The sequence below is a fragment of the Rhinolophus sinicus genome, linkage group LG10 (genome assembly GCF_036562045.2).
Source record: "Rhinolophus sinicus isolate RSC01 linkage group LG10, ASM3656204v1, whole genome shotgun sequence".
In the NCBI taxonomy this organism is placed as follows: domain Eukaryota; kingdom Metazoa; phylum Chordata; class Mammalia; order Chiroptera; family Rhinolophidae; genus Rhinolophus; species Rhinolophus sinicus.
The window spans coordinates 70,595,741-70,623,210 of record NC_133759.1 but is presented as its reverse complement, the minus strand read 5'-3'; the positions used below and the strand labels follow the sequence as shown (position 1 = coordinate 70,623,210).

At 48.1% G+C, this 27,470-nt stretch overlaps 1 protein-coding gene across 1 annotated transcript in view; it reads right to left on the bottom strand.

Annotated features, from left to right (window-relative positions):
- The window catches only part of LOC141567351 (butyrophilin-like protein 9), a 365,947-nt gene that overhangs the window by 199,690 nt on the left and 138,787 nt on the right, over window positions 1-27,470 (bottom strand). The window lies entirely within an intron of this gene.

Here is a 27,470-nt window from a genome sequence, read left to right as displayed (position 1 = left end):
TTCCTGAGTTATATACTTTTATTATAAACTGGTAATCTAGTAAGCAAACCATTTTTCCTGAGTTCTGTGAGATTAATCAAAACCGTGTAAGGTGTTATGGGAACCTCTGATTTATAGCAGTTTGGTCAGAAGCACAGGTAACAACTTGGACTTGCAATTGGTGTGTGAAGTGGGGGACAGTCTTGTGGGACTGAGCCCCTAACCTGAGGGATCTGATTCTATCTCTGGGCAAATAGTTTCAGAAGTGAGTTAGTAGGTTGGTGGCTTGGAAAAAACAAATACCTAATGGGTCTGATACAACTTGTAACAGAAAATAAGGAAGTACACAAAGAATGATGGGGAGATATCAGTTGGACAGAAGAGTCAGCTTGAAGGGACTCCCACAGGCTAAATTTGAACATCAAAGTAATTAATGGCAATTACAGATTAAGTAAAATAAGAATCCAAGAGTATGTATATCTACATGAATATACGAGGTCTGACAATTAGGTTTGCAAACTCATCCTAGAAAAAGTGACATATCGCATTGCTGAATTATCACTATGGTCACCTTCTAAGTACTCCCCTTGGGAAGCTATGCACCAATGCCAGCACCTAGTCCACCCTTCAAAGCAATTTTGGAACTCTTTTTCTGGAATGGCCATCAGAGCTGTCAGCGTATAATCCTTGTTGCCTTGAATGTCATCAAAATGCCTGCCTTTCAGTATTTCCTTTATCTTCAGATACAAGTCATTGGGGACCAGATCAGGTGAATAGGGAGTGTCACGTCCAGCGCAACACGGGCAGTGAGGGTGCGAGAGGGGGCGGTTTGGGTTAAGTTTTTTAGAAAGAAACAAACAGAGACTTAATGCAGTTAAATCTCTCCGAAGGCCAGGGGTCTCTCAGTCTCAGAGGACTGGAGCCCAGAATAAGGCCGACTGGGGGTTTTTATTGAATAGGTATACAAAAACAAGAGAAAGCAACATTGTTTCGTACACGGTCTCTGAAACTCAAACATCATAACAGAAAAATATTTATCTCAATCACCCTTTGTCAGTCAACAGCTGAAGCACAAGGTCCCACAATGTTCTAATCAAGGTATGTACCTTCTCAGGGTCAGAAGGGTCCAGTCTCTTATTTTGTAACAGTTCCATTGAGCTAAGTGGAGAGAACTGATCTTTATTGTTTTTGTAACTTCTCTCACAAACAGGTGCCAGGGAAAAGGCAGAGCCGGCAGCAGCTTTTCCCAGGCAGGGGGAAGGGGAGGCAAGGCCTCTTCCCATATTTTTCTAAGGCAGCTCATTGGGGGTCCCCACTCGGTTCCGCCTGGCTTAGGTTGTATCTCCCGTGAGATATCTTACCCGTCTTTGGCTGCAAACCTTCTTTTGGGGACCAGACAGAGAGACATAAGGTGTAAACATAAGGATGGAACAAAGACCCAGAAAGGTACAGTCTCACAGAGTCTTCTTTCCTTAAGGAAAGACACGGGGGGACAGTTGGCTAGGCTGTTGTGTGACTACAAGGGAGGGTGTTCCAATACAATTATTTGTTTACTGATTAAAAACTCCCTCACAGATAGTGTCACATGAGCTGGTGCGTAGTCATGATGCAAGAGCCGTTAAGTGTTGGCGAAAAGTTTAGGTCATCTAACTTTTTCATGCAGCCTGTCAGCACTTCTAAATAGTAAACTTGCTTAACTGTTTGTCGGGTTGATACAAATTCATAATAAATAATCCTTATATATCAAAAAAAGTTAGTATCATTGTTGGAACAAGTTCGTGAACTTAACTGTCACACCTCATATGTATATGAATGAATGAATGATAAATGGAGAAGAGAAAGCTATACTCTACTATTGAAGTTTCAAAGTATCTCCCTCTCAAAATACTGATTCCTTATTAATTTAGAAGTACAAAACACTTATCAATCAACTTCATAGTGGAGGAACCTGGCAGACACCATCTTAACCAAGTAACAAAGTTAACATCACCAGATATTACATAAATTTACACCATGTGTGTCTCCTGATACAATGCAGTGAAAAGAACACAGCAGCATCACTGTTCAGGTGTTCCTGCCCCAAAAATTCACAAATCATGAGGAAACCTCAGGCAAACTGGCTGATATTCTTCAAAAATGTGAAGGTCATGAAAGACAAGATGAGATTAAGGATTGGACAGGCTCTCTCCAAGGCTCACGTCTCCCAGTTTTCTCCTCTGGGCAGATCACCAAACTTATCAAACAAGATACCAAGCTCCTTTTCTTGCAGGCATCCCCCAAAGTTCCATGTGATTCTTATAGGGTCGGCTTAGGGTAATGGCAATACCCCCACCTTCCTCTCAATGGAGTCCAGGAAATTGCCCCTCATCATGAATGTTCCACCACCAAGGTCTCAGCGAATCTGACTCCAGTCTCCTTCCCATCCCCCGCTCCTAAAAGGAAATCAGCCTCTTCTCATAGACACTTTTTTATTTCACACATTTATTTCTTTTATTTACAGCTTATGGTCAATGCAAATCAATTCCGTGAAATGAAAAGTTATGAAAAAATTAAAGCACAATTATGCAAATCCAAAATAGATATTCAACACAAAAAACAAACATAAAAGCAGGTTCATTTGCACACACAACAGCATGAGAGCCAGCAGATGTTTCGAAGGAGAACAGTACTTGCTTTTCCTCTTGAAACCACATCAGATACTAAAATGTCCCAGCTCATCAGTGTGTGTTCCTGTGAACAAAATTTGTTTCTAAAAATGTTTTATTTTTTTATTTTTTATTTTTTTAAATGTATTGGGGTGACAATTGTTAGTAAAATTACATAGATTTTAGGTGTGCAATTCTGTATTACATCATCTATAAATCCCATTGTGTGTTCGTCACCCAGAGTCAGTTCTCCTTCCATCACCATATATTTGATCCCCCTTACCCTCATCTCCCACCCCCACCCCCTTACCCTCTGATAGCCACTAAACTATTGTCTGTGTCTATGAGTTTCTGTTTCTCATTTGTTTGTCTTGTTCTTTTGTTGTTTTTGGTTTATATACCAAAAAAAAAAAATGTTTTTCACATGAACCTCTTATAAAAGATACACTTTCCAGAATGAAGCCTCCTCTCAGGCTTCATACCAGTTTCTAAGATCTGTAAACTCACTGAAATAGCGGAGTTCAAAATGTGGCTATTCTGATTCTTAAAGAAAGTATTTTCCAAAAAACAAAATTTAAAACAATTACTGCACACTTAATAATGCTGGTTGTGGGGACAGAGCCCCAGAAAGTAGTTTACAGGCTCTCAGCCTCACGTGGAAAGGTGCTGGCTCGGGTGGTGGATGGCCGTCGGCTGTGGCTGATTGGCCGTCGGCTGTGGCCGGTTAGCCGATTGGCCGCTGGTATAACTGCTGCGGCTACGGAGGAGAGCCAAAGAGTGGAAGAGAGTAGAGGAACAGAGTCGAGGAGAGTGGAGGAGAGTCGTCGGTCGGTTGGCGGAGGAGCGGACAGCAGGTGGCGCGTCCAGTGGGCCCAGCCTCCAGTGAGACTATAGTGGTATGACTCCCCTGCCTGTGGCTCCGTGGGTGTTCCTTTTTGGCCTCACCATATCCTGCGTTCTCTTGTGGGGAGCGGGAGCGGAGACCCCGCAGGCCGCCCCGCCTGAAAAATGGCGCAGCGAGCAGGGTGTCCCGCACGACACTGGTGCCCTCCCAGCCTTACTCCAGCAGGGGAGGCATCATTTCCGGTTCTATATCCGCAACCCTGGGCCCCACCTTCAGCACCAAGCCCACCACCTGCTTGCTTCCTCTCCAGGCTCCATTGGCAGCTCCACCCTGGCTCCAGGCAGCATTTTGTCTGGTGGTGGCACCTGCTTCCAAAGTCCAGGCTGGGAACTCTGTCCCACAGGGGCCAATGTTCAGGAACTTCCCCATACTGATGAGACTGGGGGGGGGGCTCCTCATCCAGCCAGCGGGCCCCTGTGTACTGGCTGCCACAGTTCACATCAGGCCAAGGAGCTCTCTCCGTTTTCCTCTTTCCCAGCCACAATTTGGAGATTTTATAGACAAAGGTCCAGAACCATATGACTGTATCTGTCACTGCTGCTGCCTCCCTGGGATAGTCTCCAAACTGCCCCTGGAGAAGAGCTGCTCAGCGAGAGAACTGGCAGAGCCCTAGGACTGGAAACAGAGAAGCAGCAGGTGAGCTCAGCAGCATGGGTGGGGGTGGGGCTGGCCCGAGTCTTCATCCCTCCTGAGTCTAGATTTGGAAGGGTGACCCAAGCAAACCGGGCCCAGCTCTCTTCTGCCTTCTACTGATCTGGGAGTTCACAATGTTGTTGTAGAACCAGGTGTTGGGATGGTTTGTTTTCCTGCAACCCGCCCCCCCCCCCCAAGAGCTCCATCCCCTTATCGGAGCTGCCTCCCTCCATCCCCTTATCGGAGATGTCTCCCGCGGGCACTATGGTTAGAGGCCTCCCTGTCAAAACAATGTTGAGTGATCACATCTGCTAGGGACAGACCTCCCCGGCACCCCGGCCAGATTTCCCCCTAACCCGGAGGCCTAACCCTATAAAACAAAGTGCCTGACCCCAGTTAGTGCTCATTTTTTGGGAACAATCCCACTGAGCCCACTGGCGTAATAAAGCTGTGTTCTCCCTGATCTCTGTGAGCCGCTTGAGTCTCTTGGTCCTTGTCATTCTTCCACAACACAGGTACTGGCCACATTTTAAAACTGTGACCGTCTTGCTGAACAAGTTGCTATCAGTAGTTCAGAGAAGGAAGAGAAGGAACCAATAGCATTAAACTAAGCATGGACAATGCAAGGAAATGGGTTGTTTAAGTGAATTAGGTCCCTCTGTTGGCAGTCATGGGAGGGAACCTGAGACACAGTAAAAAGGAAGCTGACTCCTCTGGTTTCCGCTCTGCAATGTAAAGAGCTTGGAAGCATCACTCCCATCCTTAGCAAAAGAAAACTACTGGACAGACTGTAAAACAATGACACTTCTTAGATCCTTCAGAGAATTGGGGTCACAACTGTTGCCCTGAAAACTGGAGAGAGAGGTGGATACAGAGAGTCAGTTTACTGAGAGCAGAAGCCCAAGAAGAGAAGCCAGTGGTGGAGCCAGTAGGTAGGAACACTTACACTGGAATTGACCAGCTGCTGGAAGCAGAGTGTGGACCAGCTTGAGAATGCAAAACTGCAGAGGGACCAGTTTTAGGGGTCCCCACACTTTCTTGAGCTTTACCTCCAAGAGCCCCACCATGTTCTCGCCTTGAATTTGGAGGCAAATCCCCTCAGGCTTTCCAGCAGGGGCTGAGGAAAAGCAGCCCCTGTGAAATATGCCAGAGCACTCGGTTCTTCCTCCAGTTCCCTGAAGCAAAGGCCAGCACTCGAGGGGGACGACTGACTGGGGAAGGGCAGTTAGCCAACTCCAGTCCCCTCGAGCCTCCCAGTTATATACATGGGGTGCGGAGGGGGGTGCTGAGAAGCCCCTGTGATGGTCATATCCCAGGTGCTCAGGCCCAAAAAGAGACTGAGACCTCGTCATAGTACCATGGAATGTGATAGAATGTTCCTTTTTACCAACACTCCACCACCACAACAATAGGACCCCTGCACAAAAACAGAGGATTATAGTTGAAAAAAACTGCAAGGCTCAGACACTGTGTTATGTGGGGTGTCATGCGGGGTCTCTGGTCCCACTCCACACATAAGAACACAGGACATGGTGAGGCCAAAAAGGAACACCCACAGAGCCATAGATAGGGGTGTCATACCACTATATTCTCGCTGGAGGCTGGGTTGGAGACACACGAAGTAGGATCCACACAATCCTCAATCCGCCATCCACTTCTCTGCCTGCCAACCAACCAACCAATGCAGTCACAGCAGTCATTATCAGTGTCTAATTGGCTAACTGGTTACAGCTAATGGCCAACCAGTCACAGCTGATGGCCATCTATTACCTGAGCCAGCACCTTTCCACGTGAGGCTATGGATCAGCAGCATATAGTGGTCACTCTTACATGACTGTGCGCCCTCTATGGGCACCCCCAAGTCATTGAAAGTGACAGGGGTACCCATTTTACGGGGCAAGAAGTGCAGCGCTGGGCTTCCAGGATGGATGTACAATGGTTGTTTCACACCCAGTATAACCCACAAGCAGCTGGCATGATTGAACGCTATAATGGCCTTTTGAAGCAAGGCCTCCGGGTGTCAGAACACCCTCTCAGGATGCATGACTGGGCCTCGTGTCTACAGGACATCTTGAGAATCCTGAATGAGAGATCACGGAAGAGAGGGCCCGCACCAGTAGAAGCTCTGCTACATCGAATGGCCACTCCCATTCAGTTACAGGTTACCACAAGTGAGACTCTGTTAAAGCCAGGCTACTGCAGAAATGGGAACATTTTGCTGCCAGCACCCACATGCTTGAAAGCAGGGGAACAGCAGCAATGGATTTGGCCCTGGTGGGTCAAAAGCCCCCACTGTCGGTGGTTGGGCTCGATAGCCCCATGAGGGGCTGGTTTGACCCATGATTTGCAAGTGACACTAGGGGTGGTGGCCGAGTGTCCACTGCTAGGGACAGTGGTATATGGAGGTTCTGATCCTGGGACGATTTTGTGGGAAACCTATGTGCTCTCGCTATGGCCTATTATGGGGTCCCCTGTTCTGTTACATGTTGAAACTACACAAGGGGCGCCAAGCACTGCCATAAACGTCTGGTACCACAAACTGGGAAAGGTGCCAGTGGCAGCGACCCTCCCTTCCCATGACAAAAAGCTGTCATGTTCCCTCCCAGATGGAAGGGATTTGCAATTGTTGGTTCCTAAGACTGCTATTTCTTTCTGCCCGTAGGTGCCTATAGGCTAATACAGCACAGGGCCCCTCGCGGAAGATGCTTCATGTGTAGATTGTGAGGCGAGACCCTGGAGGGGTGGAGTTTGGGGACAGAGTCCCAGAGAGTAGTTTACAGGCTCTCGGCCTCAGGTGGAAAGGTGCTGGCTTGGGTAGTAGATGGCCATCAGCTGTGACTTGTTGGCCATCAGCTGTAACCAGTTAGCCAATTAGCCACTGATATAACTGCCCTGGCTACGTTGGATGGTTATTGGTTGGTTGGTTGGCAGAGAAGCGGACAGCAGATTGGGGATCGTGGGAATCCTATTTCGTGTGTCTTGCCCGGCTGCCAGTGAGACCATAGTGGTGTGACTCCCCTATCCATGGCTCTGTGGGTGTTCCTTTTTGGCCTCACCATATCCTGCATTTTTATGTGGGGAGGGGGACCATAAACCCCACATGACACCCCGCATGACACTCAGCATTTGTGTCATCTTTAACTCCTCTTTGTCACATCCCAACATAACTATCAGCAAATTCTGTCAGTTTTACCTTCCAGATAAACCCACTGTGGGGACAGAGTTGCAGAGAGCAGTTTCCAGGCTCTGGGCCTCACATGGAGAGGTGCTGGCTCCAGTGGTAGATGGCTATCAGCTGTGGCTAATTGGCCATAGCTGTAACCAGTTAGCCAGTTAGCCATTGATATAACTGCCATGGCTGCATTGGTTGGTTAGTCGGTCAGTTGGCAGGCAGAGAGGCGGACAGCAGGTGGCAGGTCGTGTGGATCCTGTCTCCACTGAGACTATAGTGCCTCCAGTGAGACTATAGTGGTATGAGTCCCCTATCTATGGCTCCATGGGTGTTTCTTTTTGGCCTAGCCATATCCTGTGTTCTTATGTGGGGAGTGGGACTAGCGACCCCACAGGCTGCCTCACATGACAAATGGCACATCGAGCAGGGTCCCCGGCACCCACAATTAGACCAGGCATCACCTGGTCTGAGACACCATCATTTGCACCTGGATAACAGCAGCTGCTCCCCCAGGGCTCCCCACCTGCCTTAGGCTGAATCCACTATGGGGAGATAGCCCTCTGGGCACTCTGATGCAGTGCTCAGCCTGCTGCATGCCCCTCCTCTGCAGCCTCTGGAATAACGTAGGCTCCCCATCACTCCTTTCTGAAACCCCTGAGATGTGATCTGGTGAGCACAGCCAGATTTACACTGGGTGTGGGGGCAGAGCCCCAGAAAGAAGTTTCCAGGCTCTCGGCCTCACATAGACAGGTGCCTGGCTCAGGTAGTAAATGGCCATCAACTGTGATTGCATGGCCATCAGCTGTGGCTAGTTGGCCGTCAGCTGTAACCAGTGAGCCATTGGCAACTAATATAACTGCTGTGGCTACGCTAGCAGAGAAGAGAGAAAAGAATGGGGGCTGGCAAGAAGATGGTGGCTGGGCTGGCAAGCGTGGATGGCAGTTTGCGGACAGTGTGGATCCAGCCTCCAGTGAGAGTATAGTGCTGCCAGAGAGAATATAGTGGTATGACTCCCCTACCTATGGCTCCGTGGGTGTTCCTTTTTGGCCTCACCATATCCTGCGTTCTTGTGTGGGGAGTGGGAGCAGAGACCCTGCAGGCCGCCCTGCATGACAAATGGCGCAGCGAGCAGGGTCTCCTGCACGACACTGGGGAGCTTGGCTGTTTGGTCTGGGGAACAGCGAAGCATGTCACTCAGCTCAAGTAGAGCTTGAATCAGGTCCTACCCTGGCTACTGTTTTGTTACTTTCCCACCTTCCCCGAGATTTCCCGTTTCTATGGCCATATGGACCCTCACACTAATCCTATCACATTCATCTCCAATTTGAACCACTTTCACTAGGATTCCTATTTCTGCTCTTGAGAGGGGCCCTGCCCCATCCTAGCTGTGGTCACTCATGTGTTTTATTTGCGGGCTTAGAATGTCCTTCATACTATGGAGGTGGATGGGGCCACCAGAGACCTCAATGGAGAGATGTCTGCTGTGTGAATTAACCAGTCACAAACACAGCTGTCTGTGCTTTTCCTGCAGCCCCCTGTCCCCACCTCCCCCACAAACCTCCACAAGAGACTTTATCAGGCATTTGCTGTTGGTGTGGGCGGAAAGGGGAGCACTGATCAGAACCCACTAGGTGCCAGGCACTGGGGACCAAAGATAAATGCTGCTCTCCTGTGCTAAGCCACAGAGACACAGCCGAAAAGGATGGAAGCTCAGCAGGTGAGTCCCAGGACAGGGGAAGTGAGGGAACTGGGCAGGTGGGCGGAGCTTGGGAAGCACCCCCAGCAGGCAGCACTGGCGCCTGGTGTTCACCATTTAGGGCACTTCAGAACCACCCAAAGTCTTGTCAGAGATGCAGATCCATGAGCCCCACCCCAGACGCTCTGATTCAGGTGGTCTGAAGTGGAGCCCTGGAACCTGCAGGTTTAACAGGGTCTGGATGATTGACTCAGGTGGAAGCCTGGAAAATCAGACTGCTGTGGGGGAGGGCAGTGGTATATCATCACTGCTACCTGGGAAGGTTCAGGGCCCCAGCACACTTACTAGCAGCTCTGGGGGAGTCGGGGGACGGCTAGAGATGGGGTGTGTAAGGGGTGTGTGGATGGAGACAAACAAGCAAGGCTGAGGGCAGCCTGTGTGATGGAGGTTCTGAGATGGGTGTAAAAGGAGGACACTGTCCTGGATGTTGTTCAGGGGGAAGGGCCCTGTGCACCTTCCAGAGGGATTCAGTGAGTGACACATTATCCCCTGATCAGTTCTCTAGAGCAGATAAATTCTTCCTCCACATCTCCCTGCTTGGGATCTAACTGTCTGAGGGCCCAGTTCTTATCAGCCTTCATTTGCACCAGCCTCCCGGCTGCAACACAAACTCCAGGCTCACCAACTTCCCTATTCAGTCCTGCTTCACCTTGATGCCCCCGTCACCTTCCATTCTTTGAGCTACAAGAAGGACCCAGAAGACAGCCTTGGGGATTACAGCTAAGGGCTTAAAATATTTTTTCTAACGTCCATGGAGTTTCAGAACAAGGAGCAGAAAAATCTCAGAGGAGCCCCCTGTTAAGCCATATTTAGGCCAGGAGCAGAAACCTTATCTTAAAAGCTTGATCCAGTCTTGCTTTATCTCCTAAGGACCTGTGATCAGAGGGCCTGGGTGGGTCATGGTGGTCAGGTCAGCGACCTGGGGCCAGGGTGTGGAGCTGGAGGGCTTGGTCATGCCCTGAAAACCTTTGTCAATGAAAACCCCCTGAAGCATTAACCCCTCCTATAAAACTCCATACCCCTCTTTGCTCAGAGAGGTTATGGTCTTTTCCCTCTGCTCTAGCCTGACCTCCCGCAGATCAAACACGCCAAATATATCCTAACAGACCAATCTTGGTCTCCCATGATTCATTCCTCCTGCCGTGCCTAACACCACCCCTAAGACCTCCCCTGTGAGATGAGGTCAGAAACTGCTCTATGTCAAACTCCAGAGACAGACTGACTCCCCTTCTGTGGATGATTGTTTGCCCACTTCTGCTGGGTTTGTCAGTGGGTGAAAGGTGAGATAAAGGCGGCCAACCTGAGGTCACCTACAGGACAGTGTGGACTGGGAGTGCAGGACGAAGCCTCTGCTGCTGGAGAGAAAGTCCAGCCAGTTACATGGAGGGCCTGGGGAAGAGCGAGGGATGGCGGTCACTGGTGGTAAAGACTAAGCGGAACTTGAAGCAAATGTAATCAGTTGGGAGAGTATGGGAGGAGCTAGGACTTATGGGCGTTCCCAAGCTCTACATAATCATGAGAGGCCTACATGAGAGCCCTACAGGAAGAACTCTATGTTTGTAATAAAACTCTGTGGTTCTAATTCTCCCTTCCCTTTTCTTCCTTTTTATTTTATAAATACCCCTCCATCTTGGCACGCGGGCCAGAGTATGCACATGGCTTGCCATGTCTGCAAGCACTGGGTTGCAATACTTTTCTTTTCCCCAAATAAATCATGTTTGATGACGAAACACCTAGTTTTATTATTTTTCAGTTCACACTGAGTACAGGACTGGAGGAGATGAGAGAGACTAGAAGCCATGGAGAAGATGTTTGAGTGGGCTGGGAGAGGTCGGAGCAGGGAAGAATTTGGTTTTGTACCTTCCTTAGCTCTTACTAGAAGTAATGGGTGGTGAATGGGGCTTTTCTCTCAGTAGTTGGTACCTTTACTTTCTCCAGTGCCCCACCCCCACCCCAACAGCAGAAAGCCTGATGTCAGTGCGGGGCCATGGGAGGAACTGGGGCCAACAGTTGGTAATTAGAGCAGCTTAAGATAAATTTGTGAGCAGAGCAGTGGGCTTGGGAGAGTGGGGGTGTCATCTCCCCTCCTGAGTTTGAAAATAAAATGTTTCCCCTCATCTTCAAAGTCCATCAGGAATTTGTGTCACTTCTATCTCCACCTCTAGCGCTCATTCTAGCTTTCCCAGTTTCCTCTCCTTTTATTCTTGGTCCTTAATCATCACTGACCAAGCACATGCAGCCATCACGTCCACTCCCCTGCTTTTGTGTGTGGCGTTGTACCCACCTCTTCTCTCTACCAATCCATAAGGGTGCAACTCAAGAAATCGTTCATTAGACTTAGTTTATAGCTTGATTCATCTCATGATTCACTATTCAGCAGTTTTATCCCCCTCACTGCTTGATTTAATGACTCTGCTTTGTTCTCTTTCTTAGGCTACACATATCTTGATAAACCTGTTAATCAGCAGTGCACTCAACTGAAAAGAGCAATTTCTCAAATCTCAGGTGCCTGGATGCCGGGATCCATGTTGCAACTCCTGGGCAGTTTTTGCTGATGAAGCATAAAGCACTCTGGCCATGGCTGCTGAGTCTGAGATAATATTATCTTGAGGCAGAGCAGGCCCTGGGAAGTGATTTCTCAACTGTCAGCTCTCAAACCTGCCTGACTGACCCCGACTTCTCTTTGTTCTTCCCCCAACCTGCCTGCCTCTAAAACCTCTCGATTATCCTTGACTCGGGGAAAGTGGTTTTCCGGGACAGTAGTCTGCCATTTTCCCTGGCTGCTGGCATCTAGAATAAAGAAAACAACTTTTCTCATTACCAACTCTTGTCTTTCAAATTTTGGGGTTTCATGCAACAAGCGGCCGAACCCGAGTTTGGTAACGAATCCATGTTCTCTTTCCCCAAGATTTTGCTCAAAATTCCTTCTTCCAATGTCTTCATGGATGAACTCCACCTCTCTGTGCAGAAACCCCTTTTTTCTCACTTTTTAAGTTGCCTCATTTAGTGTGAACTTGTATAAATGTCTCATTGGGGCCCCCTTGCAAACGTCTTTATGTGACTGTATTATTATTATTTTTTTTAAACTACAATTTGGCTCCTGGAGTTTGGGGACCAAGTCTCCTTGGCCCTTGGCTTGTTCTCACAGGCACCAGCAGAGATTGTCCTCACAAAGGAGGATAGCCAATTGCCTGGGATAACACACAAAAGAGGAGACCTTCATTAAGGGAGATGGTTTTAGTTATGCGCTGTTCAGGGGCAGAAAGAATGGATTTGCTAATTTCTCATCAACCTCCCCTCCCCACCCCAGCCCAAAGCATGGCCCCCTGAGCCTTCCCCATTACATACCTTCCTTTGTTGTTCTCTGAAGAAATCAGATTGAAAGGCCTATGCCTGTCAGCTGGCATGGCGCCCTGCATTGTGCTTCTGTCACACAAGTAGTGAAGTGCAGGGAGAGGGTTGGAGAGAGAGAGAGAGAGAGAGAGAGAGAGAGAGAGAGACCCACTGACTGACAGCTCTCTGAGCAGTAGGTGCTCATCTTTAGATGGGTTCTGGGGGATGTCAGGAGCTGTAGAAGCTGCCACACCCTTTCACTGCCCAACCTGTCTCCAAGGTAAGCAGGACTCTCCTACCTCAGAGGAATTCCTATACATTAAGGACTTACTCAGCATCCTCTCTTAGCATGAACAAGTGGCTGGGACAGGGGACTCAGGCTCTAGTCTTATGCCATGTAGAATAAGAATTGGCTGCAAAGGCACCACCAGCTGAATGCAGGCCCTGTGACAAGAGTGCTTACAAGAGTCCTGTCCTTTTGGGGGCCCATTGGAGGGCTTTGGTGGTGTATCTTCATGATGCTTTTTCAGAGAGCCAGCCCAAACTGAGTTTATCAGAGATCGAGTTACATAAGTGGTTGTAATGGGAAAAAATGATTGGGCCATTTCTTAATGATGGTGCTGTACAACCAAAGGTGCCAGACCCATATTTCCTTCCGCAGCATGGGGTGGAGGGGTGCTGCCCTGTGTCAGCCACACTGTCTTCTGTCTCCTTAGGCAAAGAAATAGCACCTGTTTATTCTGTTAAGGGGGCACCATTTTAAGAAAAAATATTTAAACTTTCTAAATAAGACAAAAACGTGGGCAACATGTGCTTTTGTGGATGGAAATGGGGCCACATATTAAATCCTGACAAGCTCAGGAGACTGAAAATAACCACATAAGATGGCATGAGCATAAAAAAATTTCATGACTAAGTGGGCCATGGAGGGAAGTTACATGTTTAGTTTAAAAGTTAATCTGTGAATCACATGAAAGTTAATCTGTTAATCACATGAAAGTTAATCTGTGCCTTTAAGTGGGCCTGTCTTTTGTCTTTTTGCACCTAAGATGACATCTTTGGAATGTCAGTAATCCTTTATCAGGACCAGAGCTGGAAACTGCAAAATTCCTCATTATTATGCTTATCTCCTGGTTACCATCTCTATGTGCTATAAAAAGCGAACTGTTAACTAGCCTGCAGCTGCCTATATAAAAGAAGTACCTGTCTCTCCAATTTATTTTTATCCAATCCCAGAGATTTCCCCATCTGTCTATCAGGTCCCACCTCTTTAATCTACCACCAATGGTTTTCATGTAACCTTCTGCCTTTGATTTTATGTATAAAATAAACTGCAAACTTTCATTTCATGGAGCATTTTCTCAATCCATTGAGATTTTGCTTCCTGGCAATTGCTGTCAGTTTTGCTCAAATAAACTCTTATTAGTTTTCTCTTAGGTTGGATGTTTTTCATTGACATTTTCAATGCCATGTGGGAGCCCTGGCACAACCAAGGATTATTTCTCCACTGGAGTGGACTTTTTTGAGCACTGTTGACTGTTACTTGAAGGTCCCAGGCTAAGTGCACTAACTGTAGATTTTTGTCCAGTAGAGTTGCAAATAATTTCTGTCTAATAGAAAAAAATAGTTCCAAGGGCATAGTTTGTTGCCCTGTGGAACATTAACCACTTTTGTATTTACACCGGAAATCTTATCCCAACATTCCTATAGTAAGCTGCCTCTAAATATCCAACTCCTCCAATGATCCTTGAGCCAGTCTTTATCATATTACTGAGTCCCTCATAAATTAATACCATACTACTGGGTCATAAATTAATGAGTTGAATGAAATCTTTGACATTTGTTCATTTTACATTTGAATGATTTATGTTGTAATTAAAAAAAAATTATACTTTGACAAATCATTAGCCTAGAAACAGCTTTGCTTGAAAGGGCCCTGATCTTGGCCCTAAATGAGCTGTACCTGACAGGACCCGGCAGGCTGGCCCCACCAGCACTGTGTGCTTGTCACTGACTTGACGAGCCCCAGTCCATCCCTGATGGAGCCAGAATAAAATGGGATCATGGGGGAAATGTTGCCAGAAAAATCGAGCTTTGAACAGAGAAATTAAAAAAGATTGGGCTTCTTCCTTCTCCCAAAGGACCTTCTTCTTTCTCTAGAGGGTCTCTGTAGGAGAACCTCTGTCTTCCTCTTTGTTCTTTCAGGATTAGGTATCTACATGTCTAAGGAAGATTGACAGCATCACTAGGCCTAGGATCTGGTTAGGATGCAAGTCCCCAGCTAAAACTGAGCAGGTATGTCCCCTTCACAAGGCCCAAGAGTCAAATGGTAACCCCTTCCCAAGTCTGAGACTAAGGATCAAGCTATTTTGAGTAACTGCCTGAGATAAAAACAAAAGGGGAACATCCTTCACAGTTCGCCTCTGGTGATGACTGAAATATTTGTCCACTATTGGGTTGGTAGTGGTAATGGTGGCAGGGCTGCTGGCAGGTGGGGAAGCCTGCAGTGGATGTGGGTGGCCCACCAAGGCCCCTTCCTCTGCACGTGGGCCGTGGTCCTCAACAGCCACAGCTGGGACAACACACCAACTCCTGCACAGACCCCAGGAGGGAAAATGGAGGCAGGAGGAAGAGACTAAAAGCAGAGGTAATGATGTAGGTGATGTTGGATCTGCCGGCAGTTTCTGGGTGTGGGCCGGGATCGTGTCTCGTGAAGCCGAAGAATGGAAACACAGACCAGGAGAGGCAAAGAGTTTTAAAAAGAGGATAGTTTATTAGAGGAAGGAGAAGAGGTTGCAGCTCCTGAGCGGGAGGGTGTCCCGAATGGGGGTGTCCCGTGACTGAGGCAAAAGCTCTTACTTTTTTTTTTTTTTAAATTAAATTTATTGGGGTAACAATTGTTATTAAAATTACATAGATTTCAGGTGTACTTTTATACCTTCCCTTGTCTGTTTGGGGAAGGAGAGCTGTTTGAAGAAGGGAACTGGAACCTTCTAATGGAATTCGTCTACCAGCTTTGTTCTGCTCGCCCATCCTGAAGGAATTAGCAAAGTAACCCACTCTTTATCTATCAGATCTGCTCCATTTGTCAGGCCAAAAGGAATTTTATGATTAATCTCAAGGCCTTGTTACATTATGTCCTGGAGTGAAGGAGTGATTTCAAAACCTGAAATTTTAGGATGTGACTGTCTTTGTTTATTCCACCAGGGACTTCCCTGTCTACCTAGGGGCATGCTAACTCTCCTGTATCAGTAAGGCCTGTAAAAATGTATTCCGATGGTGTCTATTTAGGTTCTCTACCTAAGTAGACAGACAAGTCAATTTTGGTCATTTATAGTTTCCTGGAAAATTATTCATCTATATTTTCATATTTATTAGTTTAAACTACATATGATAATCCCAAAATTTTTAAACCTTGTATCTGTTGTTATATTCCTTTCATTGTTTCTGATATTATTTATGTTTTTCTCCTTTTCTTCTTCCTTTTCTTCCTTTTTTCTTTTGAAGTTTTTTTTAAAAACTAGATTATTTTATTGACCTTCTGAGAGAAAAAGCTATTGTTTTTATTTAATGTGTCTACCTAGTTTCTCATTTCTTTGATATCTGTTTATCTTTTAGTGCTATCTTTTTTGGGGGTCATTTCATTTCCCTTGTTTCGACATTTTGATTTATATGCCTGTGACCTCATTTATTTTGTATCTCTCTAGCTTTCTAATTAGTACATATATAGTCTAATCCATAGGCCACATTATATATATATATATATATATATATATATAATATATATATATAAAATTTCCAAGTGGTCTGTAATTATAGTATCATTTTTCTCTTTGGTAAAAGAGTTATTTAGAAGAATACTTTTCTGTTTGTTTGTCCTTTGTTTGCAAACTTTCTCTATGATCTTGTTTTAGATGTAGCTCTAAATAAATTACTCTATTGTGCCTGGGGAGGAGGCCCTGTTGAGAGCATCTCTGACAATAGGAGTTCCCACCACTCAACCTTAAAAGAAATTACTCTAAATAAGTCACTATATATAAAGCATTTAGAGGGCAGCTCAGTGGTTAGAATGCAGTGCTCATAATACCAGGGTCCCAGATTCGGTTCCCACATGGGCCAGTGAGAAACAACGACTTGAGCTTGGAGCTGAGCCGTCGGTGGGCGGCAGGTTGGCTCAATGGTTGGAGCACAGCGCTCATGGTGCTGGGGTCACCGTTTGATTCCCACATGGGCCAGTGAGCTGCGCCCTCCACAACTATATTGAAAACAAAGACTTGACATGGAGCTGATGGGTCCTGCAAAAACGCACTGTTCCCCAATCAATATTCCCCAATTAAAAAAAAAAAAAAGCATTTATAACAGTGTCTGGCATATAGTTAATATATGTTTCCTACTTTTATCTTTCTTATGATCTATTATCAGCATAAGATTCTTTTCTGCCATAAGATACAGTCTCTGTCTTTTCATAGGATAATTTAATTTGTCACAGTTTTGAAACTACTGATTTGCTTTGACTTATTTTGTCCTCTTTTGTTCCTATCAAACCTGTTTTCTTCCTGACCAGGTACCTCATTTGGTTTTTTATCTTTGTGCCCCTCTAGTGGCTTGAAAAGTCTGTAACCCGTTTCTATGTGTAATTACCCTTAAAAATTTATAAACCTGCATGTTTTTCACCTCAGTGTCTGAAAGTGCTGATCACTTCTGAATGAGACAAAATATTGAGCATGATTTTACTTCTCTTCCTTTCGACTCTCTCCACCAAACTCCCAGGTTTTGAAATCATCTGGAAGTTTTATTTCAGATGCTTTAACATGAACTTGTTCTTCTATTTTAGGAACTATTTTCTAGAAATTGCACAAAAAATCATGGGTATAGTCGCCGCAGTTACAGCACCGATGACACTTTTGGCAGCTTTGTTGCTCACCACTGTTTCTTGTGTCACATGTCTCCACTTTATCTTTTCTTGGGTTTGTTTTGCTTGAAACATCCTCCAGTATTTTATTTCCATAAATATCCTTTGGTAGTATAATTTCTCTGATTCTCTTCATTTCTGGAGATTTTCTTTTACTTTCTTAGTCGAAAGACGATTATCAAAAAACGTGGATGTGACCAGGGAGGAAATGAGATGGTAATCAACTCACATGGGAAGAGTGGTAGGAGGTGGTGGGTGGTCTAGATGAGTTAATCCTCATGCCTCAGAACAGAGGGTCAATAGACAAGAAGTGGTGATATAAACACATAACTAAGGAAGTAACTACGCAAAAACCAAAACCTAAAGCCACAAAGTTCTCAACTCTGATACACGACTGGGATGGCTAGGTGAAACCGACAGTCAACAGCAAACATGCTTAGATCACAGAGGCTAGAGATATATGTATAGGCTTTTGTGGGGGCAGAGCCCCAGAAAGTAGTTTACAGGCTCTCGGCCTCACGTGGAGGAGTGCTGGCTCGGGTAGTAGATGGCCGTCAGCTGTGGCTGATTGGCCGTCAGCTGTAGCCAGTTAGCCAATTAGCCGCCAATATAACTGCTGCGGCTACGAAGGAGAGCCGAGGAGAGTGGAGGAGAGTGAAAGAGAGTCGTTGGTGGGTTGCAGACAAAACGGACAGCAGGTCGCACGTCCAGTGAACCCAGCCTCCAGTGAGACCGTAGTGGTATGACTCCCCTACCTATGGCTCCGTGGGTGTTCCTTTTTGGCCTCACCATATCCTGCGTTCTTGTATGGGGAGCGGGAGCAGAGACCCCGCAGGCTTCCCCGCACGACAAATGGCGCAGCGAGCAGGGTATGGCGCCGGCCAAGGCTCTCCGAGGGATGGTAGAGCAGTTTGTGCGTGTGAAAACGCAGTCTCAGGAAGCCCATGAGGAGCCGCGCCAGAGAGGGGGAGCACAGTCTGCCTGGGAGAGACGTGACCCCTCGGTGAATTGGTGGTCCTCTCGAGCCTCCGGATGGCATGCCGCCCTGTTGGCCATAGCAGGCATTACCGGCTTTTTGGTGGGCTGCTGCTGTAGGCTCCGAGGGCTGTGGACATCTTACATCGAGGCCTCCACCCACTCAGACACCTGGCACGGTGAGCAAGATTCCGACCAGGTAGGAATGGCGTCTGACTCTGGGCAGGAGGATGTATGGCCCCCACACAGTGTGTGGTGTCCGGTGGCCACTGTTCTCAGGGGTTGGACCCCCAAGGAGGGGTGGGAGGACATGGACGGCTCTCCGGCCAGCGTGGAGAGGGCCCTGCAGGCTCTGGCTGAGCAGTTGCCAGAGGAGGAGAAGGCTACAGCCGGCCGTGTGGGCTGGATGTTCCTCAAGGCCTTGAGTCTCAACACGGAAAATGTGCTTAATGAAGTGGCCCGGGTGCCTGACCAGGTGTCCCGGTTGGAAGCGCTGGAAGCCCGGGTCCGCCTGTTAGAACAGGGGCCCCAAGGTGGAGACTCTGAGGCAGAGGCGGAGGAAGCAAGTGGAGACAATGTAGCTCCCAACCCCCAAGCCCGGCCAATCTTGAAGCAAAGGGTAAAACGTGAGCAACCTTTGGGCCCCGGGGGCGTTGCTGCCGGCAACCCAGCTGTGACTGAGTTCACTACCTACACCCCATACACTCCCACTGAGTTGCAGGAGCTGGGGAGGCGGTACAGACAGCGCCCTGGAGAGCCAGTCTCGGCTTGGCTATTACGTTTATGGGATGAGGGAGCAGACAGCATTCTCTGCTCCCCAGGCGAGATGGAAAAGCTAGCCTTCATGACAGTGCATCCATCCCTGCGACAAAGGTTACAAAACTGCCATAGGTTGGCCAACAACCAGGGCAACCATTCTCTAATGGCGTGGCTCACGGCTGCGGTACGCACAGTATGGGAACAGGCTGGCGAGCTGCCAGACACTGTGAGTCAATGGCAGTCATATACAGAACTTATGCAAATAATCCGTGAAATGGGTATGAGACATGCTATTTTTAACCTCAACATGCAGGGCCCAGATGACGAGCTTTTTACTGCCAGCATGAGAGATCTGGTTTTGGACACTGCACCTGTGAGAGCTTTTGGATCCTTGGTTGCTATTCTTACACCGTATGTAGGGCGACGGATCCATGAAGTTACAACTGCCATGGCCACCCTAGGGGATGTTGAAAGCCGGAGGCGAAGGAAGTTAAGACAGGAGGTCCGCACAGTTGAGACCTGGAAGCCCAAACCAAAGGTAAAGGGGCGAGGTCGCGGGCCTCAGAGAGTAACACGCGCACAGATGTGGCGTGATCTCGTGGCAGCAGGGGTCGATAGGAAGAAAATAGACCAGCAACCCAACGCACTCCTGCTTGAACTTTGGAAACAGTTGCGTCCGGAACAACAATTCCGGAGAAGCATAAAGGAGGAGTCTGGGAAAGCGCGACCCGTGTCCCTCCAGGACTTCATGCAGCCGCTTGAGGCCGACTCCTTTCAGCTTGATTAGGGGTGGGGCCAAGGTACCCGGTCAGAGGGGACGAGCAGGGACCGGAGGCCCCACGTGGAACTGTCCATACATTGGTCCCCTTCGAATGTACAGAGGGTTTTGGCTCTAGTTGACACTGGTGCTGACTGCAGTCTCGTTTATGGGAACCCAGAACTGTTCCCCGGACCAGCAGTCTGCATTGATGGCTACAGGGGAAAAACTGTGACTGTGAAAGCCGTTTCCTTACCACTGGGTATAGGAAGGCTCCCTCCTCGTACCTACAAGGTTTATGTCTCCCCCGTTCCGGAGTATATTTTAGGGGTGGACGTGCTACATGGCCTCAGCTTACAGACGTCGGTAGGAGAGTTCTGTCTCCGGATCCGGGTGGTGAAAGCGGTGACACGCGGGCATGCTCACCACCCTCCTCAAGTGTTGCCACAGCCTTGGCGCGTGGTTCCAGTGCGACAGTACCACCTGCCAGGAGGACAGGAGGAGATTGGTCGTATAATATTGGAATTGGAGAAGGCACATATTGTGAGGCCAACGCACAGTCCTTTTAACTCCCCAGTATGGCCTGTCAAGAAGCCAGATGGGACCTGGCGAATGACTGTGGACTATAGGGAGTTAAATAAGGTGACGCCACCCTTGCACGCTGCAGTGCCTTCAATTCATGATTTAATGGATCGTCTGACTGTCCGCCTGGGGACATATCACTATGTAGTGGACTTGGCCAATGCTTTTTTCTCCATTGACATTGCACCCGAGTGTCAAGAGCAGTTTGCTTTTACGTGGGATGGGCGGCAGTGGACTTTTCAAGTCCTTCCGCAAGGATACTTGCACAGCCCCACTATCTGCCACGGGCTTGTGGCCCAGGATTTGGCACAGTGGGATCACCCATCCTCTGTGGCCTTGTTTCATTATGTTGATGACATTCTGTTAACCTCAGATTCTCTTTCTGATTTAGAGCAAGCAGCTCCCTCTCTTCTCCGCCACCTGAAGTCACGTGGCTGGGCGGTGAATGAGGAAAAGGTCCAAGGCCCTGGCTTATCCGTCAAGTTTTTGGGTGTTGTGTGGTCGGGTAAGACAAAGGTTATACCTGAGGCAATCATTGACAAAATACAAGCCTTTCCCCGGCCGACCAAGGTCTCCCAACTGCAGACGTATTTGGGTCTGCTAGGATATTGGCGGGCGTTTGTACCCCATTTAGCACAAATGGCAAGGCCCTTGTACAATATGATAAAAAAGGGGGCCTCATGGGATTGGACAGAGGCTATAGAGCAAGCCTTCATTGCCACAAAACGGGCAGTGCAGCAGGCACAGGCCCTGCAAGTAGTGGACCCAGGCCGCCCATTTGAACTTGATGTTCACGTAACCCAAGAGGGGTACAGATGGGGCCTCTGGCAACGGCAGGAGCGTCTCCGGTTGCCAGTGGGATTTTGGTCCCAATTATGGAAAGGAGCGGAGGTCCGCTACTCTCTAATAGAGAAACAGCTGGCTGCTGTGTATGCAGCCCTAGTGGCCACAGAAGCCATCACAGGAACGGCACGCGTGTTGGTTCGAACAACCTATCCTGTCCAGGGGTGGGTCCGTACATGGACCCAGGGACCCAAAACGGGGGTGGCACAGACCACCACCCTCGCCAAGTGGGGTGCCTACTTGGAGCAACGTAGCACCCTTAGTTCAAGCCCTTTGAGCGCAGAGCTACAACAGGTCCTGGGGCCTGTGGAGCTTGTAGCCCAGGCTGAGCCAAGCGCTCTGCCTAGTGGGAGGACTTGGAGCCCTCGCCCTACAAAGAAGGACAGTCCCCAGTACCTGAGGATGCCTGGTTTACCGATGGTTCTAGCAGAGGGGCTGCAGCTGTTTGGACGGCTATTGGTGTGCAGCCCAAAACAGACACCATTTGGTTTGATACTGGGACGGGCCAGAGTAGCCAGTGGGCTGAATTACGGGCTGTGTGGATGGTGATCAGCCACGAGCCTGGGCCCCTAGTTATTTGCACTGACAGCTACGCGGTGTTCCGGGGCCTAACGCTGTGGCTGCCTACATGGAAACACCAAAACTGGTTGGTGGGACACTGTCCACTGTGGGGTCAAGCCATGTGGCAGGACCTCTGGGACCTAGGGCAGAAAAAGGAGGTGACCTTAATGCATGTCACAGGTCACTCCCCCTTAGTGTCCCCAGGTAATGATGAAGCAGACGCCCTAGCACGGGTATGATGGTTAGAGCGGGCTCCTGCCACTGATGTGGCCCATTGGCTGCATAGGAAATTACAGCACGCTGAAAGCCGAACCATGTGGCAGGTGAGCAGACGCTGGGGCCTGCCTTTGAAATGGCAGGAGATAGCAGATGCCTGCTATGACTGTGCCGTCTGTGCCCAGGACAGCCCCCAAAGGCAGAGGCTCCCCTGGGAGACACAGCAGATTACACGAGGGAGGGTGCCCCTCACTCGCTGGCAAGTGGATTACATTGGACCCCTGCCTAAGGCCCGCAATGCGATATATGCATTTACAGCATTGGACACTGCTACGGGGTTGATGTTTGCTTGGCCCTGTCCGGCTGCGGATCAGCGGCATACAGTGGTCGCCCTTACACGGCTGTGCGCCCTCTATGGGCGCCCCCAAGTCATTGAAAGTGACAGGGGTACCCATTTTACGGGGCAAGAAGTGCAGCGCTGGGCTGCCAGGATGGACGTGCAATGGTTGTTTCACACCCCATACAATCCGCAAGCAGCTGGCATGATTGAACGTTATAATGGTCTTTTGAAGCAAGGTCTCTGGGTGTCAAAACACCCTCCCATGATGCGTGACTGGGCCTCGCGTCTATGGGATGTCCTGAGAGTCCTGAATGAGAGACCACGGAAGGGAGGGCCCGCGCCAGTAGAAGCTCTGCTACATCGAATGGCTGCTCCCATTCAATTACAAGTTACCACCAGTGAGACTCTGTTAAAGCCAGGCTACTGCAGAAATGGGAACATTTTGCTGCCAGCACCCACATGCTTGAAAGCAGGGAAACGGCAGCAATGGACTTGGCCCTGGCAGGTCAAAAGCCCCCACTGTCGGTGGTTGGGTCTGATAGCCCCATGGGGGGCCGTTTTGACTCATGATTTGCAAGTGACGCCAGGGGTGGTGGCTGAGTGGCCACCTCAAGTGACTGTAGTATACAGAGTTCCTGATACCGGGATGATTTTGCGAGGAAACTATGTGCTCTCACTATGGCCTATTATGGGGTCCCCTGTTCTGTTACATGTTGAAACTATGCAAGGGACCCCAAGCACTGCCATAAAGGTTTGGTACCACAAACCAGGAAAGGTGCCAGTGGCAGCAACCTTCCTTTCCCAGGACAAGAAGCTGGCATGTATCCTCCCAGATGGAAGGGATTTGCCATTGTTGGTTCCTAAGACTACCGTTTCTTTTCGTCCATAGGTGTCAGTAGGCTAATATGACACAGGGACCCTCGCGGAAGACGCTTGTCGCGTAGATTGTGAGGCGAGAACCTGTAGGGGTGGAGTGTGGGGGCAGAGCCCCAGAAAGTAGTTTACAGGCTCTCGGCCTCACGTGGAGGAGTGCTGGCTCGGGTAGTAGATGGCCGTCAGCTGTGGCTGATTGGCCGTCAGCTGTAGCCAGTTAGCCAATTAGCCGCCAATATAACTGCTGCGGCTACGGAGGAGAGTAGAGGAGAGTGGAGGAGAGTGAAAGAGAGCCGCCGGTGGGTTGCAGACAAAACGGACAGCAGGTCACACGTCCAGTGAACCCAGCCTCCAGTGAGACCGTAGTGGTATGACTCCCCTACCTATGGCTCCGTGGGAGTTCCTTTTTGGCCTCACCATATCCTGCGTTCTTGTATGGGGAGCGGGAGCAGAGACCCCGCAGGCTTCCCCGCACGACAGCTTTAATTAAATGTTTCAATTGCTTTGGTTATCACAGAGCTTAAAATCAAAGATGAAGAAATAATGTTAGTTATGTCCTAGAGTCTTGCCTGTACGAGTAAAGCAAGTTCCAGGAAAAATGTTTAAAAGTACACCCTGCTTGGGATAATAGAAAAATGTGACTAGTGAAGCTCAAAACAGTAAGTGTTGAAGGAGTAATGGTCACAAGATAAGTAGCTTCTGCTTTCACACACCAAGGTGATGATACTGACACATTGTTATGATGTTTGCAGCTCCTGAGTTGTAAAGTGGTAGGACCACCCCACCGCAATTTCAATCTTGCTGAAGCCAGAAGTGCAGGATTGAAATAACTGAGCAGAAGATGAAAATTAACTGCTTACCTAATCACTGAGCAATCAACAAAGGCCCACCACCCTAAACCCTTACACGTGATTTTCGCTCTATAAAAACTCTGGCGTGTAAGCCATGGGGAAGTTAGGTTTTGAGCAGCAGCTTGCAGTTCTCCTGGGTGGCACCAGCTGTCTTTCTTCACTGCAAAGCCTGATGTCAATTCTCATTGACTCAGGACACACGGGTGGGCCCGAGCTCTCACTTGGTTCACATTACACAGGGAAGAAATGAAGAAGGGTGGGAGATTCGAGGACTGTTGCTTTTTACTATAATGTTTTCTGTCCAATTTCATTCTTTAAATATGAGCCTGCATTACTTTGATAAGAATACGTTTTATATTTTTATTTATTTTTAAAAATTTTTATTGGGGAATATTGGGGAACAGTGTGTTTTTCTAGGACCCATCAGCTCCAAGTCAAGTCGTTGTTTTCCAGGTCTAGTTGTGGAGGTCACTGTTCAGCTCAGTCACCGATTTCAATCTAGTTGCGGGGGGCACAGCGCACCATCCCATGTGGGAATGGAACAGGCAATCTCGTTGCTAAGAGAACCGAGCTCTAACCAACTGAGCTAACCGGCTGCCCCAAGAATATGTGTTGTTGTTTTTTTTTAAATGCAAAGGGGCTTCTTAGTTCTGACCTTAGTTCACATCTTAGATCTGAGATGTGAAGTCAGGTTTTATGTGAGTAACTCAGCTGTTTTTTATTTTTTTCCATACAAAGAGAGATTAAACCATACAGGAGCTCACAGAATCACTCATTCTCTTTCTCTGTCTCACACACACACACACACACACACACACACACACCCCTCTATGTGGGGATGCGTGCATGTGTACAGATGTGTAGTCAGGCCCCTCCCTGGTTGCCTTCCAGGAGCTAAGTTTCTGCCCTCTCCTTCCTCATTGACCTCTGTGCTGACCATTTTGTTTCTAGAAAACAACCCCTCCACCCAGCCTACCCACCCCCATTTCTTAAGACTGATTTCTGCTAGTTCTTGGACTTGTACTTCTTACTCCCTTAGGGACAGAAAGGGAACAAGACATCACCTAGGCCACTCACCAAGTGCCCCCTGGCCCCCAGACTCAGTCCATCTTCCCCAACCCACTCTGCTTCCTCTCCTTGAGGCTCCTCAGGAGATATGCCTCTCTCCCAGGGACACTGGGTGGGTCTAACTCCTGACTCAGGCCCTTCAGCACTGCTCCTCTCTGCTGTCCTAAGGTGGGGAAGCTCAGAAGCTGCCCCAGGACACAGGGTCCCCAGAGCCTCCAGTAGCCTAGGTCTGCAATAGTTGGACCCTGACGCCATCCTGGGCCCAGGTACCAGCCACTGGGGCCTCCAGTGCTGTCTACGGCCACTTGGGTTTGTTTTGGTCATCTTTGTTATGAAAACATGTAGTTGGAAGTTTTTTGGGGGTGATGTTCATTATATTTGCACTCATTGCTTCTAATTCAACTACTCCACATGACATTAAAATGAACTCTATTTTACTTATTCATACAAAGTTCCTTGTTTATAATTTTAATCCTCATTTACTTTAGATGATGCAGTGGATGGCATCCTGCAGCTTAGAGGAGCTGAAGATAATCGTTCTGATATTCAGAACTACAGGCAATTTTCAGTCTTCTGTTTCATTTTCTGATGTGGCCTAACAATGAGTTATCTTTGAAATTCTGTTTAACATTTCCTTGTTTCAATTGCCATACATAATTCACTGTAGCCCAACTCAATCACTTCTCATTAAACTTTTTACTTTGAAATAACGGTAGACTCATAAGAAGTTGCAAAAATTGTATGCAATCCTGTGTACCCCTCACCCAGCTTGTCCAATGGTGACATCTTGCATAACTACCGACCAATATCAAGACTGGGAAACTGACATTGGTATAGTACTATTTACTACACTATACGCCTAATTCATATTTAACCATTTTCACACTGTGATTTTATGTGTAGTTTTAGATGTTTAGATTCACACACCATCACCGTAATCAAGATATGTTCCATCACCATAAAAGAATTCCCGCATGCTGCCCCAGTAGAGTCATCCCTGCCTACCCTTTCCGGAAACCTGGTGACTACTCTTTGGCTCCTCTGTTCTCCATCTCCATAATTTTGTCATTTTGAGAATACTATAAAAAATGGAATCATGCAGTATGAAACCTTTTGGGATTGACTTTTCTCACTTACTAGAATGCCCTTAAAATCTACCCACAGTGTTGTGTACATCATCTGGTTTGCTAATGTGGTGAATTATTCTGGTTGTTTGGTTATTAAGCCAACCCTGCAATCCAGGGGTAAACTGCACATGGTAATGATGTATTGTCCTTGAATATATTGTTAGATTCAATTTGCTAAAACTATATTTAGAAATTTTGCATCTTTGTTTAGAGGGATATGGATCTGTACATTTTTTTGTTTTTTGTTGTTTTCCTAACTTGTAATATTCTCATCAAATTTTGGTATCAGGGTGATTCTGGACTTATATAATAGATTCTACTGCATTTCCTCCTCTTTAATTCTTTGGCTCAGACACAGTAGAGCTCAATGAATACTCCATGAGTAATTTGGGGTGGAGAAATGAATTAACATGGGATATATAGTTTGGCTGGGAAAAAAAGCATGCTATAAAGAACACATCAGGGGCTGGCGCAGTGGCTCAGGTGGTTGGAGTACTGTGTGCCTAATGACAAAGGCCGCTGGTTCGATTCCCATATGGGACAGTGAGCTGCACCATCTACCGCTAAGATTGTGAACAGCAGCTCTCCCTGGAGCTGGGCTGCGGTGAGCAGCCGGAGGTTGGCGTGAGCTGCAGTTTGCTGTCATGGGCTGCTGTGTGCTGCTGTGGGCTACTATGTGCTGCTGTGAGTGGCCGACAGCCAGCGTGAGTGGCCAGCAGCTGGCGAGAGCCGCTGTGAGTGGCCGACCAATGACTGGCGACCAACTGCCTGGGGGGTAGGGGGGAAGCACAAGACTCCTAATACCAGCATGGGCCAGGGAGCTGTGTCCTACACAACTAGACTGAGAAACAACCTAGCCTTGAACTGGGGTTGGGGGCAAATGAAAGGTGGGGAAGGAAGAACACATCGTCCGCTGATGCCAGACCACCAACAAGAGGCAGCATGATTCACATTCACTGTCTCTGGTCTTCATTTGACCCTGGGGTGGGAATTCCTGTCCCTCTTTTACAGATGAGGAGCCTGAGACCTTGTTACTTGTCAAAGGTTCTGTGGGGACAGAGCCCCAGAGAGTAGTTTACAGGCTCTCGGCCTCACGTGGAGGAGTGCTGGCTCGGGTGGTGGATGGCTGTCGGCTGTGGCTGGTTGGCCATCGGCTGTGGCTGGTTAGCCGATTGGCTGCTGGT